The 15559-nt window shown below is 48.8% G+C and overlaps 1 protein-coding gene across 3 annotated transcripts in view; it reads left to right on the top strand.

Annotated features, from left to right (window-relative positions):
* LOC140402494 (inositol-trisphosphate 3-kinase C-like) overlaps nt 1-15559 on the top strand; it is a 91977-nt gene that overhangs the window by 54722 nt on the left and 21696 nt on the right. The gene's annotated exons all lie outside the window — the stretch shown is intronic.

Here is a 15559-nt window from a genome sequence, read left to right as displayed (position 1 = left end):
TTGTTCGAGTTCCCGGCATTGTGATCACTGACAATTCTTGGTACAAAGTTTAATGTGCAACGCTCCATAAAACTCGAGAGTGTAACGAGCCAGGAACAGGTCGTTCAGCCCATCAGTTCTGCGTTGCTGCCTTGAACCTGAACCTCCTAATCTAATCGTGCTGGCTGGCTGCTCCCCATTCCCTTCCAGTCTGTTTTCTAGTAGTTAATGCGATTAGCATAAGGAACAGATTGTGCCAGGGAATTCCATAATGTAAAAACCATCAATGCAATGAAGAAAACACAGCATTCTTTTAAAGGTTGCGAATATTATTTTTTCCTTGGCCCCAGTAATAACCCAGGAAAGTGTCCAGTTCAGTATCTGGTCGGTGCTGTTAGCTGACCTCAGCAGGAATCGCCACAACCAGCTCAAGTGTTCCTGAGTTCATTGGACAGGGAAACATGACAGAACATAGAACATAGAAAAATACAGCACAGAACAGGCCCTTCAGCCCACGATGTTGTGCCGAACCTTTGTCCTAGATGGAATAATGACCCAGACTTTGTGGTGTGCAGGGCGTGATTTCAAAACTTGCAGGTGATACCGAGATTGGAAATGTTGTTCAACTTGTGATGAGGATGGTCTTGAACTTCAAAAGGACATAGACACGTTGGTGGATTGGGCAGACAAGTGGCAGATGAAGTTTGCTTTTTATGGTGATGAGCCGCCTTGTTGAATCACTGCACCAGCAACCCAGGTTTGATTCTGGCCCTGGATGACTGTCCATGCAGTTTGCACGTTCTCCCCTTTTCTGCGTGGGTTTCCTCCGGGTGCTCTGGTTTCCTTCTATAGTCCAAAGATGTGCAGGTTAGGTGGGGTTATGGTAGGGTAGTGGGCCGAGGTAGGGTGCGCCTTTGGAGGGTCGGGATAGACTCAGTGGGCCGAATGGCCGCCTCTGACACGGTAGGGATTCTATGAAAGAAACACGGCAAGTAGTGGTGTCTTCCAGCTCGCTCAGCGAGTCCAAGTTGCTGTGGCAACTCGTACTTTTCCATGCATGTTGTAGTCAGGAGCTATGTATAGTGATGGTACAGGCTTCAACATTCTTTCCACAACACAGCTGACCAGGAACTTTTCCCACTCTTCGCGTCTGGCAGTGGTGTGTGATTGGAGGATTTATAAGTTGAACGCACCTTCCCTGGACATCCAAGTCCTGGGGGGTGGGTCTCGAATTGGACCTACTGGCTGAAAGGCAGGGGCGCTAACCCACTGCGCCACAAGATACCCCCCCCCCCCCATACCCCATGTAATGGTCTCGATGGTGACCCAAGTGCCACTTGAGGTACCGGAGGTGTTGTAGAAAGGCTGTTACGGGGATCGCTGCTGACATTTATTGTGGGACTGTTAAGATTCTGCATGTGAGGTCTGTCTCCCAGGCAATGGGCATCGAACGTGGTTAAGACTTGGGTTTCAATGGAATGTAACAGCTCCCCTGTGCAAGTAGCCAGCAGTGCAGTATTCTGACCCTGTTGTGTCTACAGTGAGCCTTTTGCTCTATCACTCTGGGCTGAAGCTGGTGAATCGAGCTCTGCTACGGGTGGTTGCTGTGGTTGGAGTATTTTGAGGTCATGAACTGAGTATTGTGCAAGAAGTTGTATCTTCAGCAGGAAAGTGAATGGGCTTTCTTCTCCAGTACACGGAGGTATAACATGAGCACTTTGAGTGGAGCCAGGGCTTGCTGTGTTTGGTAGTAAATCTGATCTAGTTAATTTGTTCAGTTAACAGTTCGAAGGCAGGTCAGGTGGATCCTTTCATCTGAAGGGTGATTGAGTTGTGTAAATTTCCATCGTCTTTGCTCAGCTGTAGCTCAGTGGGTGACACACTTGAGTCAGAGATTGTGGGTTCGACTCTCATTGTCGAGAGGAGCAGAAAATCAAGCGGGCATTTCTGTGCAGTACTGAGAGACAGCTGCATTGTCTAGGCATGCTGTCTTTCAGCTGAGACATAAGGCCGAGCCGACTGTAAAATATCCCCGGCACCATTTTGAAGAGGACCAGGGGAGTTCTCGTCAACACTTTTCGTTCAGTCAACATTGCTGACAACTGGATTATCTGGTCATTTGTCACATTGCTGTTTGTGGAAGCTTGCTGTGTGCAAATTGGCTGCTTTCATCTTCTGTATTTCATCAGTGACTGCCCGTCTTTGGGTAGTTGGTCCAGTGTTGCATTGTCCATCGCTGTTCCTCACCTAGAGCAGCAAGGTAACTGACCACCCTGAAGCCCAGCCTTTGTTCCTCAATACCCACTCCCCGGTCCTCCCCTTGCTGGGCTTTCCTGGCCATTTGTCTTTCCCGCCCCGCCCCTCTCACTTAACACCTCATCAAGTTTTTCCAGTGGCTCCAGATGTGGCTCTATGTTTGTTCGCCCTCCAAATCTGTTTTCAGCCCTCACTCTATTCCCCCTTGGCAGACAGCGATGGCTTTTCAGGACCTCGCTGGAGTTGGCATTCTCCCTTCATTGTGTCTTCATTCTTGGTGACTGCTGGCATGCTCTTCGGCTGCGTGGACATCACAGTTTGGCTGGTAAAATTAGCATTGCCCTCGCACACCCAGCAAGCATTCCTGGGTAATGAACATGAGCTGATGCCCATTGTGGATTTTTGACAGCTGACTCGTGTCTCTTTAAAGAATTGATAGTCATTGGCGGTGTTTATGCTGCTCGTGAACCTCCTCTCACCCTGCTTCATAGAATCCCATAGGGGCTTTTCACAGTAACTTCATTGAAGCCTACTTGTGACTAAGTGATCATTATTAATAATAATATAATAATAGCTTATTGTCACAAGTAGGCTTCAATTAAGTTACTGTGAAAAGCCCCTAGTTGCCACATTCCGGCACCTGTTCGGGGAGGATGGTATGGGAATTGAACCCGCGCTGCTGGCATTGTCCTGCATTACAAGTTAGCTGTTTAGCCCACTGTGCTAAACCAGCAGTTATTATTATAGAATCCGACCAATTCATGCACCCCTTTCTTTCCCCATCTTTATCTAACTTTGTTAAATGCATCAGTACTATTCACCTCAACTGCTGTGCGCTAATGGGTTCCCCATTTTATCCACTTGCTGGGGTAAAGAAGATGCTCCTGAATTCCTTATTGTATTTATTTGTGCCTGTCTAACATTTATGGTTTATTGGAGGAAATATCTCCTTCGTGTCTCTTCATAATTTTAAAGATCTTTCATTCTCAGCTTTCTCTTTTTTTTAAGAGTTTAACCCCAGCCTGATGGGTCTAACCTCTCCGTTGTGGTAAATATTTACATACAACCCAAGCTATGGAAAGGTTGTATAGAGAATAGAATTTTGTTCCCTCCAGTCAAACAAAGAACAAAGAAAAGTACAGCACAGGAACAGGCCCTTCTGTCCTCCAAGCCTGTGCCGACCATGCTGCCTGTCTAAACTAAAATCTTCTACACTTCCTGGATCCGTATCCCTCTATTCCCATCCTATTCATGTATTTGTCAAGATGCCCCTTAAATATCACTATCGTCCCTGCTTCTACCACCTCCTCTGGCAGCGAGTTCCAGGTACCCACTGCCCTCTGTGTAAAAAAGACTTGCCTCGTACATCTCCTCTAAACCTTGCCCCTCGCACCTTAAACCTATGCCCCCTCGTAATTGACCCCTCTACCCTGGGGAAAAGCCTCTGACTATCCACTCTGTCTATGCCCCTCATAATTTTGTAGACCTCTATCAGGTCGCCCCTCAACCTCCTTCGTTCCAGTGAGAACAAACCGAGTTTATTCAACCGCTCCTCATAGCTAATGCCCTCCATACCAGGCAACATTCTGGTAAATCTCTTCTGCACCCTCTCTAAAGCCTCCACATCCTTCTGGTAGTGTGGCGACCAGAATTGAACACGAGACTCCCAAGTGTGGCCTAACTAAGGTTCTATACAGCTGCAACATGACTTGCCAATTCTTATACTCAATGCCCCGGCCAATAAAGGCAAGCATGCCATATGCCTTCTTGACTACCTTCTCCACCTGTGTTGCCCCTTTCAGTGACCTGTGGACCTGTACTCCTAGATCTCTCTGACTTTCAATACTCTTGAGGGTTTACCATTCACTGTATATTCCCTACCTGCATTAGACCTTCCAAAATGCATTACCTCACATTTGGCCGGATTAAACTCCATCTGCCATCTCTCCGCCCAAGTCTCCAAACGATCTAAATCCTGCTGTATCCTCTGACAGTCCTCATCGCTATCCGCATGTCCTGTTGGCCTGATGGGACTCACTGCTCCTCTTCCAGTAAAGGAATGAGACACACCGGGAGTGCAACATCTTCTGACTTGAGGTAAACCCCGATTCCAGTTGAAGCATTGGCACATTGGCTGGGTTGGACTTCTGATGAAATGGCAGAAATGCGTTCAACATGAAAACGGGAAATTCCAGAGTCAATTCTGAAACTGAGCTCATCCAACTGGAGGGGAAATTGGGCTTTTTGTTTTTGTGTGCTAAGTGTGGCCTGCTTCAGAGAGGGACAGCTGAACAAGGATGTACAAATCCGGTGGATGGTGCTTCTGTCACATTCACAGTCAAACTGGTGTCAGCACTCCAGGACGTGCCTTGTTCTGTACGCTCTGGGCTTTTGCAAGCCTTTCACATAGCCTTTGCAAGCCCCACCTGCGACCTCCCCTCTCTGACCCTCCCTCACCACCTCCCTCCCCTTGCTACCACCCATCCCCTCCCTCCCCTCTCACCCTCCCTCGCTACCTCCCCTCCCTCGCTACCTCCCCACTCTCCCCCTCCCTCTCTACCTCCACACCTCTCTCACCCTCCCTCGCTACCACCCATGCCCTCCCTCCCCCTCCTCCCTTCGCTTCCGCCCCTCCCCTTCCCTCACTACTACCCCTCTCCACCCTCCTCCCCTCCCCCACTACTTCTCCTCTCTTCCCCTCCCTCACTACCTCCCCATTTGCAATAGCATTTAACACTCCCCTCCCACTGTCTCCCTCCCTCACTATTACCTGTCTCTCTACCTCACTACCACCCCATCCCTTGTCATCACCCCATCCGATCTCTCATCCTCCCTCGCTACCTTCCCTTTGAACAATCTTTATTGTCACTAGTAGGTTTACATTAACACTGCAATGAAGTTACCGTGAAAAGCCCCTAGCCGCCACACTCCGGCGCCTGTTCGGGTCACAGAGGGAGAATTCACAATGTCCAATTCACCTAACAGCACGTCTTTCGGGACTTGTGGGAGGAAACTGAAGCAAACCCACGCAGACACGGGGAGAACGTGCAGACTCTGCACAGACAGTGACCCAAGCCGGGAATCGAACATGTGAACCACTGTGCTACTGTGCCGCCCTGTTCCTTCACTCTCTGTGCGGAGTCTGCACGTTCTCCCCGTGACTGCGTGGGTTTGCTCCGGTTTCCTCCCACAAGTCCCGAAAGACGCGCTGTTAGGTGAATTGGACATTCTGAATTCTCCCTCTGTGTACCCGAACAGGCGCCGGAATGTGGCAACTGGGGGCTTTTCACAGGAACTTCATTGCAGTGTTAATGTAAGCCTACTTGTGTCAATAACGACTATTATTATCATTACCTCCCTTTTCCATCTCTTCCCCCCCCCCCCCCCCCCCACCTCCCTCGAACCCCCTTTGCTCCCCCTCCATCATCCTGTATTGTCTTGTAGATGTGAGTGTGATGTGAAGGACTGACCGTGCCTGTTGAAAAAGCTGCAAGTATTGAAATTGACAATACTTTGGCTGGATTAAGGGACATTGGAAGGAGGTGTTATCACCTTTTTAACTGCAACCCACTGAATATGTAACCCAGAACAAAGCAAAACATTCCAATAAAAGCAGGATTATTTCTCCAGTGGAATGCAATGAGTGATGGGTGGTTATTTATATAAAATGAAGCCCAGTCATTTTGAGTAGCATTGATGGCGGATATAGTCTATCATCTCCATGCAGGCTGGTGTTTGTAGCACAATCTGCAGCAGACTCCATCCCTGCTGACATTCTCTTGTGCCCTTTTGCACACACTCTTATCCCTCTCATTATCATCATGTTGCACCAGCATCACTTTGGTGATTTAATAATCTCCATCCAATTCTCTCTCTCTCCCTCCTATTCCTAACTGTTTATATTGTCATGTTCATCCTTTCTGTCCTCTGGAGTCTGGTTGAAAACCTTTTTGATTTCTTCAGTCTGTCAGCCTCTGGGATTTGTTCCATGTGCTGGAGATTATTCCTCCCTGTTTGTTTTTTTCATGTTTATTCAGTCCCCTCAAACAATAGAGCGCACATTACGTACTTTCTGTAACTCGTTTCATTTGTTAAAATACATTTAGAGTGTCCACTTCATTTTTTTTCCAATTAAGGGGCAATTTTCTGTGGCCAATCCACCTACCCTGCACATAAGAACTAGGAGCAGCAGTAGGCCATCTGGCCCCTCGAGCCTGCTCTGCCATTCAATGAGATCATGGCTGATCTTTTGTGGACTCAGCTCCACTTTTCGGCCCGAACACCATAACCCTTAATCCCTTTATTCTTCAAAAAACGATCTATCTTTATCTTAAAAACATTTAATGAAGGAGTCTCAACTGCTTCACTGGGCAAGGAATTCCATAGATTCACAACCCTTTGGGTGAATAAGTTCCTCCTAAACTCAGTCCTAAATCTACTTCCCCTTATTTTGAGGCTATGCCCCCTAGTTCTGCTTTCACCCGCCAGTGGAAACAACCTGCCCGCATCTATCCTATCTATTCCCTTCATAATTTTATATGTTTCTATAAGATTCCCCCTCATCCTTCTAAATTCCAACGAGTACAGTCCCAGTCTACTCAACCTCTCCTCGTAATCCAACCCCTTCAGCTCTGGGATTAACCTAGTGAATCTCCTCTGCACACCCTCCAGTGCCAGTACGTCCTTTCTCAAGTAAGGAGACCAAAACTGAACACACAACTCCAGATGTGGCCTCACTAACACCTTATACAATTGCAACATAACCTCCCTAGTCTTAAACTCCATCCCTCTAGCAATGAAGGACAAAATTCCATTTGCCTTCTTAATCACCTGTTACACCTGTAAACCAACTTTTTGCGACTCATGCACTAGCACACCCAGGTCTCTGCACAGCAGCATGTTTTAATATTTTATTATTTAAATAATAATCCCTTTTGCTGTTATTCCTACCAAAAGGATAACCTCACTGTATTCCAACATTGTCAACATTGTATTCCATCTGCCAGATCCTAGCCCATTCACTTAGCCTATCCAAATCCCTCTGCAGACTTCCAGTATCCTCTGCACTTTTTGCTTTACCACTCATCTTAGTGTTGTCTGCAAATTTACACATTGCCCTTGGTCCCCCAACTCCAAATCATCTATATAAATTGTGAACAACTGTGAGCCCAACACTGATCCCTGAGGGACACCACTAGCTACTGATTGCCAACCAGAGAAACACCCATTAATCCCCACTCTTTGCTTTCTACTAATTAACCAATCCTCTATCCATGCTACTACTTTACCCTTAATGCCATGCATCTTTATCTTATGCAGCAACCTTTTGTGTGGCACCTTGTCAAAGGCTTTCTGGAAATCCAGATATACCACATCCATTGGCTCCCCGTTATCTACCGCACTGGTAATGTCCTCAAAAAATTCCACTAAATTAGTTAGGCACGACCTGCCCTTTATGAACCCATGCTGCGTCTGCCCAATGGGACAATTTCCATCCAGATGCCTCGCTATTTCTTTCTTGATGATAGATTCCAGCATCTTCCCTACTACCGAAGTTAATCTCAGTGGCCTATAATTACCCGCTTTCTGCCTACCTCTTTTAAATAGTGGTGTCACGTTTGCTAATTTCCAATCCGCCGGGACCACCCCAGAGTCTAGGAATTTTGGTAAATTATCACTAGTGCATTTTCGATTTCCCTAGCCATCTCTTTTAGCTCTCTGGTATGCATTCCATCAGGGCCAGGAGACTTGTCTACCTTTAGCCCCATTAGCTTGCCCATCACTATCTCCTTAGTGATAACAATCACCTCAAGGTCCTCACCTGTCATAGCCTCATTTCTATCAGTCACTGGCATGTTATTTGTGTCTTCCACTGTGAAGACCGACCCAAAAAACCTGTTCAGTTCCTCAGCCATTTCCTCATCTCCCATTATTAAATCTCCCTTCTTATCCTCTAAAGGACCAATATTTACCTTAGCCACTCTTTTTTGTTTTATATATTTGTAGAAACGTTTACTCTCTTTTTATATTTTGAGCAAGTTTACTCTCATAATCTATCTTACTCTTCTTTATAGCATTTTTAGTAGCGTTCTGTAGCCCCCTAAAGATTTCCCAGTCCTCTAGTCTCCCCCTGATCTTTGCCACTTTGTATGCTTTTTCCTTCAATTTGATGCTCTCCCTTATTTCCTTAGATATCCAACTTTTGGGTTGTGGAGGCGAAACCAAGCAAACACGGGGAAAATGTGCAAACTCCACACGGAGGGTGACCCAGAGCCGGGATCGAACTTGCGACCTCGGTGCCGTGAGGCAGCAGTGCTAATCCACTGTGTCACTGTGCTGCCCTCCTCGTTCCATTTTTAACCTTTTTAGGTGGGGACTACGATTGAAAACCGTCAGATGCCATCATAGTAAATCCTTCTCATAACTCGAGATTACCTCATCCGTTGTTGGCAACCCTAGCCCACCCACCTCCAACCTGTTTCCCAATCCCCCTAGTCTGACTGCTAAAACTGACCCATGGACTCTATTAGGTTTCAGATGAGATTCCCTGCAGCTTTTGGTCTTGAGAGCTGTTGTAATATCATTGCGGTAATATGTGCTAATCCACTGACAGGAAGCAGCATGGCTCATGTAGACACCAGCCGTTCTGCTCCAGTAACGACCGGTTGGCAATTTAAAACATTTCTTTATTGGGACATGGGAGTCGCTGGCTGGCCAGCATTTCACACCCATTCCTGAATTGCCCTTGGTGACTTTCTCTAAAGGCTTTGCACAACCGAGTGGTTTGCTAGGTCGTTTCAGAGGGCATTGCTGTGGGTCTGGAGTGACGTGTAGGCCAGGCCGGGTAAGAGCGGCAGATTTCCTCCCTGACGTGAGTTAACCAAGTGGGCTTTAACAACACTCTGTGATAGTTGCACGGTCACTGTTCCTGAGACGAGCTTCCAATTCCAGATTTTAAAAATAAATTACCCAATTCCAATTAAGGGGCAATTTAGCGTGGCCAACCCACCTACCCTGCACATCGTTTTGGGTTGTGGGGTGAGACCAATGTAGACACGGGGAGAATGTGCACACTCCACACGAACAGTAGAGGGATATTCAAAGTGCAGCGGAGAGCCACGAGGTTGACGTCAATATTTGAATGATGGAAAAAAGAACAAGATTTGCATTTTGCTAGCACTAAGCTAGCGGGGATCGAACCCGGGACCCTGGTGCTGTGAAGCAACAGTGCTTTTATTTAAAAAAATATATATTTTATTGAAAATTTTTCGATCACAATTTTTTCCCCTTACACATCAAACAGAACAAAAAAGAAAATTTAACAGTGAACAAATGGCTAATGAACATGGTAAACTAATCATTTAACATAAACTAAAACTTTCCCCTCCCCCCCCCCCCCCCCCCCCGCTGGGTTGCTGCTGCTGGTCATCTGTCTTCCCTCTAACGCTCCCCATGGTAGTCGAGGAATGGCTGCCACCGCCTGGTGAACCCTTGAGCCGATCCTCTCAGCGCAAAGTTTATCTGCTCCAGTTTTATGAACCCCGCCATATCGTTTATCCAGGCCTCCAGTCCGGGGGGTTTCGCTTCCTTCCACATGAGTAAAATCCTACGCCGGGCTACTAGGGACGCAAAGGCCACAACGTCTGCCTCTTTCGCCTCCTGCACTCCCGGCTCATCCGCAACTCCAAATAAAGCTAGCCCCCAGCCTGGTTTGACCCGGACCTTCACCACCTTCGGAATCACTCCCGTCACTCCCTTCCAATACCCCTCCAGTGCCGGGCACGACCAAAACATATGTGCGTGGTTTGCCGGGCTTCTGCCGCACCTCCCACACTTGTCCTCCACTCCGAAGAACCTGCTCAATCTTTCTCCCGTTATGTGTGCTCTATGTAGCACCTTGAATTGAATCAGGCTAAGCCTGACGCACGAGGAAGAGGAATTTACCCTGCTTAGGGCATCAGCCCACATACCCTCCTCTATCTCCTCCCCTAGCTCGTCTTCCCACTTTCCTTTTAATTCGCCCTCCCCCTCTTCCCTCATCTCTCGGTATATCTCTGACACCTTGCCCTCCCCGACCCACACCCCCGAAAGCACTCTGTCCTGGATCCCCTGTGCCGGGAGCAGCGGAAATTCCCTCACCTGTTGTCTTGTGAACGCCCTCACCTGCATATATCTAAGGAAGTTTCCCCGGGGCAACTTATACTTTTCCTCCAATGCTCCCAAGCTCGCAAACGTCCCATCTATAAATAAATCTCCCACCCTCCTAATTCCCAAATGGTGCCAGCTCTGAAATCCTCCATCCATCCTTCCTGGGGCAAACCTGTGGTTGTTCCTGATTGGGGGCGCGCCTCTCTGTCGCCTCCATTGTCCCCAAATATTCAATGTTGCCGCCACCACTGGGTTCGTGGTCAACTTTTTTGGTGAGAGCGGTAGCGGCGCCGTCACCAGCGCCTCTAGGCTCGTCCCTTTACAGGACTTTCTCTCCAGTCTTTTCCACGCCGCTCCCTCTCCCTCCATCATCCATTTACGAATCATCGCCACATTGGCGGCCCAATAGTAGTCGCCCAAATTCGGTAGCGCCAATCCTCCTCTGTCTCTGCTACGTTGTAGGAACCCCCTCCTTACCCTCGGGACTTTCCCTGCCCACACGAAGCTCGTGATGCTCCTGTCTATTTTTTAAAAAAAGGTCTCCGTGATTAGTATAGGGAGACATTGAAATACAAATAAGAACCTCGGGAGGACCATCATCTTAATTGCCTGCACTCTGCCCGCCAACGACAGAGGCTGCATGTCGCACCTCTTGAAGTCCTCCTCCATTTGTTCTAACAATCGTGTCAGATTAAGTCTGTGTAAGGTTCCCCAGCACCTAGCGATCTGAATCCCCAGGTATCGAAAGTTTCTTTCCACTTTCCTTAGAGGCAGGCCTTCTATCTCTCTACTCTGGTCCCCAGGGTGTATCACAAAAAGTTCACTCTTCCCATGTTAAGTCTATATCCCGAGAAATCTCCGAACTCCCTCAATATCTGCATGACCTCTGTCATCCCCCCCACTGGGTCCGTCACATACAACAGTAGGTCATCTGCGTATAGCGACACTCGGTGTTCTTCTCCCCCTCTAATCACCCCTCTCCATTTCCTGGAGTCTCTCAACGCCATGGCCAGAGGTTCAATTGCCAACGCGAACAACAATGGAGATAGCGGGCGTCCCTGTCTTGTTCCCCTATATAGTCGGAAATACTCCGATCTTTGCCGACCCGTGACCACACTTGCCGTTGGGGCCCCATAAAGGAGTTTGACCCAGCTAATAAACCCATTCCCGAACCCAAACCTCCTTAGCACCTCCCATAAATACTCCCACTCCACCCTATCAAATGCCTTCTCTGCATCCATTGCCGCCACTATCTCTGCCTCCCCCTCCACTGGGGGCATCCTTATCACCCCTAATAGTCGTTGCACGTTGACATTCAGTTGTCTCCCCTTTACGAACCCTGTCTGGTCTTCGTGCACCACCCCCGGGACACAGTCCTCTATCCTCGATACCAGTACCTTTGCCAGCAATTTGGCGTCCACATTCAATAATGAAATAGGTCTATAGGACCCGCACTGCAACGGATCTTTATCCCGCTTCAGAATTAGCTATATCGTCGCCTCCGACATTGTCGGGGGTAAAGTCCCTCCTTCCCTGGCCTCATTGAACGTCCTCACCAACAGCGGGGCCAACAAGTCCACGTATTTTCTATAAAATTCCACCGGGTACCCGTCTGGTCGCGGAGCCTTCCCTGCTTGCATATTCCCCAGCCCCTTAATAACCCCGTCCACCCCAATCGGTGCCCCCAGGCCTTCCACCTCCTGCTCCTCCACCCTCAGGAACCTCAATTGATCCAGGAACTGCCGCATCCCCTCCTCTCCCTCCGGGGGTTGGGACCTATACATTCCTTCATAAAAGGCCTTGAACACCTCGTTTATCTTCCCTGCTGTCCGCACCGTAGCTCCCTTTTCGTCTCTAATTACCCCTATCTCCCTCGTCGCTGTCCTCTTTCGCAGCTGATGGGCCAGCAGGCGACTAGCCTTTTCCCCATATTCATACCTCCTCCCCTGTGCCTTCCTCCACAGCACCTCCGCCCTTCTGGTGGTCAAAAGGTCGAACTCCGTCTGGAGTCGTCTTCTCTCCCTGTACAGTCCCTCCTCCGGGGTCTCCGCAAATTCCCTGTCCACCCTTAAAATCTCCCCCAGTAATCTTTCCCTTTCCTTGGCCTCTGTTTTCCCTTTGTGGGCCCTAATGGAGATCAGCTCTCCTCTGACCACCGCTTTTAGTGCTTCCCATACCACTCCCACTCGGACCTCCCCGTCGTCATTGGCCTCCAGGTACCCCTCAATACATCCCCGCACTCTTCCACACACTCCCTCATCCGCCATCAATCCCACATCTAATCGCCAGAGTGCTCGCTGCTCCCTTTCCTCTCCTAGTTCCAGGTCCACCCAGTGTGGGGCATGGTCCGAAACCGCTATGGCTGAATACTCAGCTTCTTCCACCCTTGAGATCAACGACCTTCCCAGAACAAAAAAATCTATCCGGGAGTACACTTTATGGACATGGGAGAAGAAGGAGAACTCCCTGGCCCTCGGTCTAAGAAATTGCCATGGATCCACTCCCCCCATTTGGTCCATAAACCGCTTGAGCACCTTGGCCGCTGCCGGCCTTCTTCCAGTCTTTGATCTGGATCTATCTAACCCTGGGTCCAGCACGGTGTTGAAGTCCCCTCCCAATATCAGGTTTCCTACCTCCAGGTCCGGTATACGACCCAACATCCGTCTCATAAATCCCGCATCGTCCCAATTCGGGGCATATACGTTAACCAGCACGACCTCCATTCCCTCCAGCCTGCCACTCACCATTACATATCTACCTCCGCTATCTGCTACAATGCTCCTTGCTTCAAATGCTACCCGTTTCCCCACCAATATGGCCACCCCTCTATTCTTTGCATCTAGCCCTGAGTGGAACACCTGTTCCACCCATCCTTTCCTTAACCTAACTTCATCCGCCACCTTCAGGTGCGTCTCCTGGAGCATAACCACGTCTGCCCTTAGTCCTTTCAAGTGCGCGAGCACTCGGGCCCTTTTAATCGGTCCATTCAGGCCTCTCACGTTCCACGTGATCAGCCTCACTAGGGGGCTACCTGCCCCCTTCCCGTGTCGACTAGCCATCACCTTCTCTAGGCCAGTCCCGTATCCCGCCTCCGCGCTCCCACTCGCTCCCCAGGCGTCGCATTCCATCCCCGTCCACCCACTCTTTAGCCATTTCCTCTTTGATTTCCGCAGCAGCAACCCAGTTATCTCCCCCCCCCCCCCCCCCGCTAGATCCCCTTCTAGCGTGATTGCTCCCCCCATATTACTTCCGCAAGTCAGCTGACTTCAACTGACCCCGGCTACTCCTGCTCCCTCCTTGACCCCCCCGTGTGGGGAACTCCCATCTGCCTTGCGCCTGTCTTCCCGCCATTATCTTTCTGGCGCGGGAACATCCCTATATCTGACCCGCCTCTTCATAGAATTTACAGAGCAGAAGGAGGCCATTCAGCCCATCGTGTCTGCACCGGCTCTTGGAAACAGCACCCTACCCAAGGTCAACACCGCCACCCTATCCCCATAACCCAGTAACCCCACCCAACACTAAGGGCAATTTTGGACACTAAGGGCAATTTAGCATGGCCAATCCACCTAACCCGCACATCTTTGGACTGTGGGAGGAAACCGGAGCACCCGGAGATTGCGCATAGTCGAATTGCACTAAGATAAAAAAATCGCTGGCCCATGACCCAAGAGGCTACACGGCAGTCGCTACACTACAGAGATTGGAACGATACATAAACAGCATCTTAAAATACAGTTAAACTTCTCCTGGCTCACAACTTGTAAAATTACTTTGTACAAAGTGCTCAATTCAAATCACACGACTGATAGTGTGGCTTCGCGACTGGATAAATTGTTATTCCAGTTCCTAATTACTGAGTCAGGATTCTTGCTCTTCAGTCAGCTACCATTAGCTCACCCACTTCCAGAAACTATTTGCTCAGCTCTGCCTCCACACCCAAAGACAAACGGTACACAAGCCTTTATGTAGCGCCCATCACAACCCCAGCCAATTCTGGTCAGTGTCGTAATGCAGGAAACGTGGCAGCCAATTTGCACACAGCAAGTTCCCACAAACAGCAATGAGATGACCAGCTAATCTGTTTTAATGTTGGGGCTGAGGGGTAAATATTGCCCAGGACATTGGGGGGGGCGATTGTCTTCAAAATAACATTATGGGATCTTTTGCCTCGAACTGAGGATTCAGACGGGGCTTCAGTTTAATGTTTCAGCACCTTCAACAGTGCAGCACTCCCTCGGTGTGTATTGAAAAGTCAGGAAAGAGGACAAGACAAAGCAGTCAGTCTGACATATTCCAGCTCCAGGCACTTTGGTGACGTGGGTGTATATGGGAATGAACTACCCCCCTCAAGTGTAACCAACAGTATGTGAGAATTACGATATGCTGACCTTCTCCATGATGTTGTGCACACAACACTGTGTCTCTGAGGGGACGAGTCACACCCCATAACTCAGTGTTTTTCAAACGTTTTTTCCCCTGAACCCACTTTTACCAACTGTCCGAACTTCGGGACCCATTTGATGGCCAGCACAGCGACGATGGGCCGAAGCGACTCTTTCTGTGCTGTGAAACTCTGTGACTCTATGAAAGTAGAGAGATATTCAAAGTGCAGAGCCACAAGGTTGATGTCAATATTTGAATGATGGAAACAAGAACAAGATTTGCATTTTGCAAGCACCATTCCAACTACATTAGTACAAAGTAGTTTGCAGCCAATAAAATATCGTCACTGCTCTCCAAGCTTCCCAAAAGCTCCTTCCAAAAAGAGGACCGAGAGAGTGTGTATGTATGTGGGGGTCTGTGCTAGCCGGGGCTGGGATTGAACCTGGGTCCTCGGCGGCGTGCACGTTTCCTGCATTACGACACTGACCAGAATTGGCTGGGGTTTGATGGGCGCTACATAAATGCTTGTGTACCGTTTGTCTTTGGGTGTGGAGGCAGAGCTGAGCAAATAGTTTCTGGAAGTGGGTGAGCTAATGGTAGCTGACTGAAGAGCAAGAATCCTGACTCAGTAATTAGGAACTGGAATAACAATTTATCCAGTCGCGAAGCCACACTATCAGTCGTGTGATTTGAATTGGGCACTTTGTACAAAGTAATTTTGCAAGTTGTGAGCCAGGAGAAGTTTAACTATTTTATGATGCTGTTTATGTATCGTTCCAATCTCTGTAGT

Source organism: Scyliorhinus torazame, chromosome 25 (genome assembly GCF_047496885.1).
Source record: "Scyliorhinus torazame isolate Kashiwa2021f chromosome 25, sScyTor2.1, whole genome shotgun sequence".
Classification (NCBI taxonomy): domain Eukaryota; kingdom Metazoa; phylum Chordata; class Chondrichthyes; order Carcharhiniformes; family Scyliorhinidae; genus Scyliorhinus; species Scyliorhinus torazame.
The sequence above is the reverse complement of the archived record's forward strand: the minus strand, read 5'-3'. Positions and strand labels throughout refer to the sequence as shown.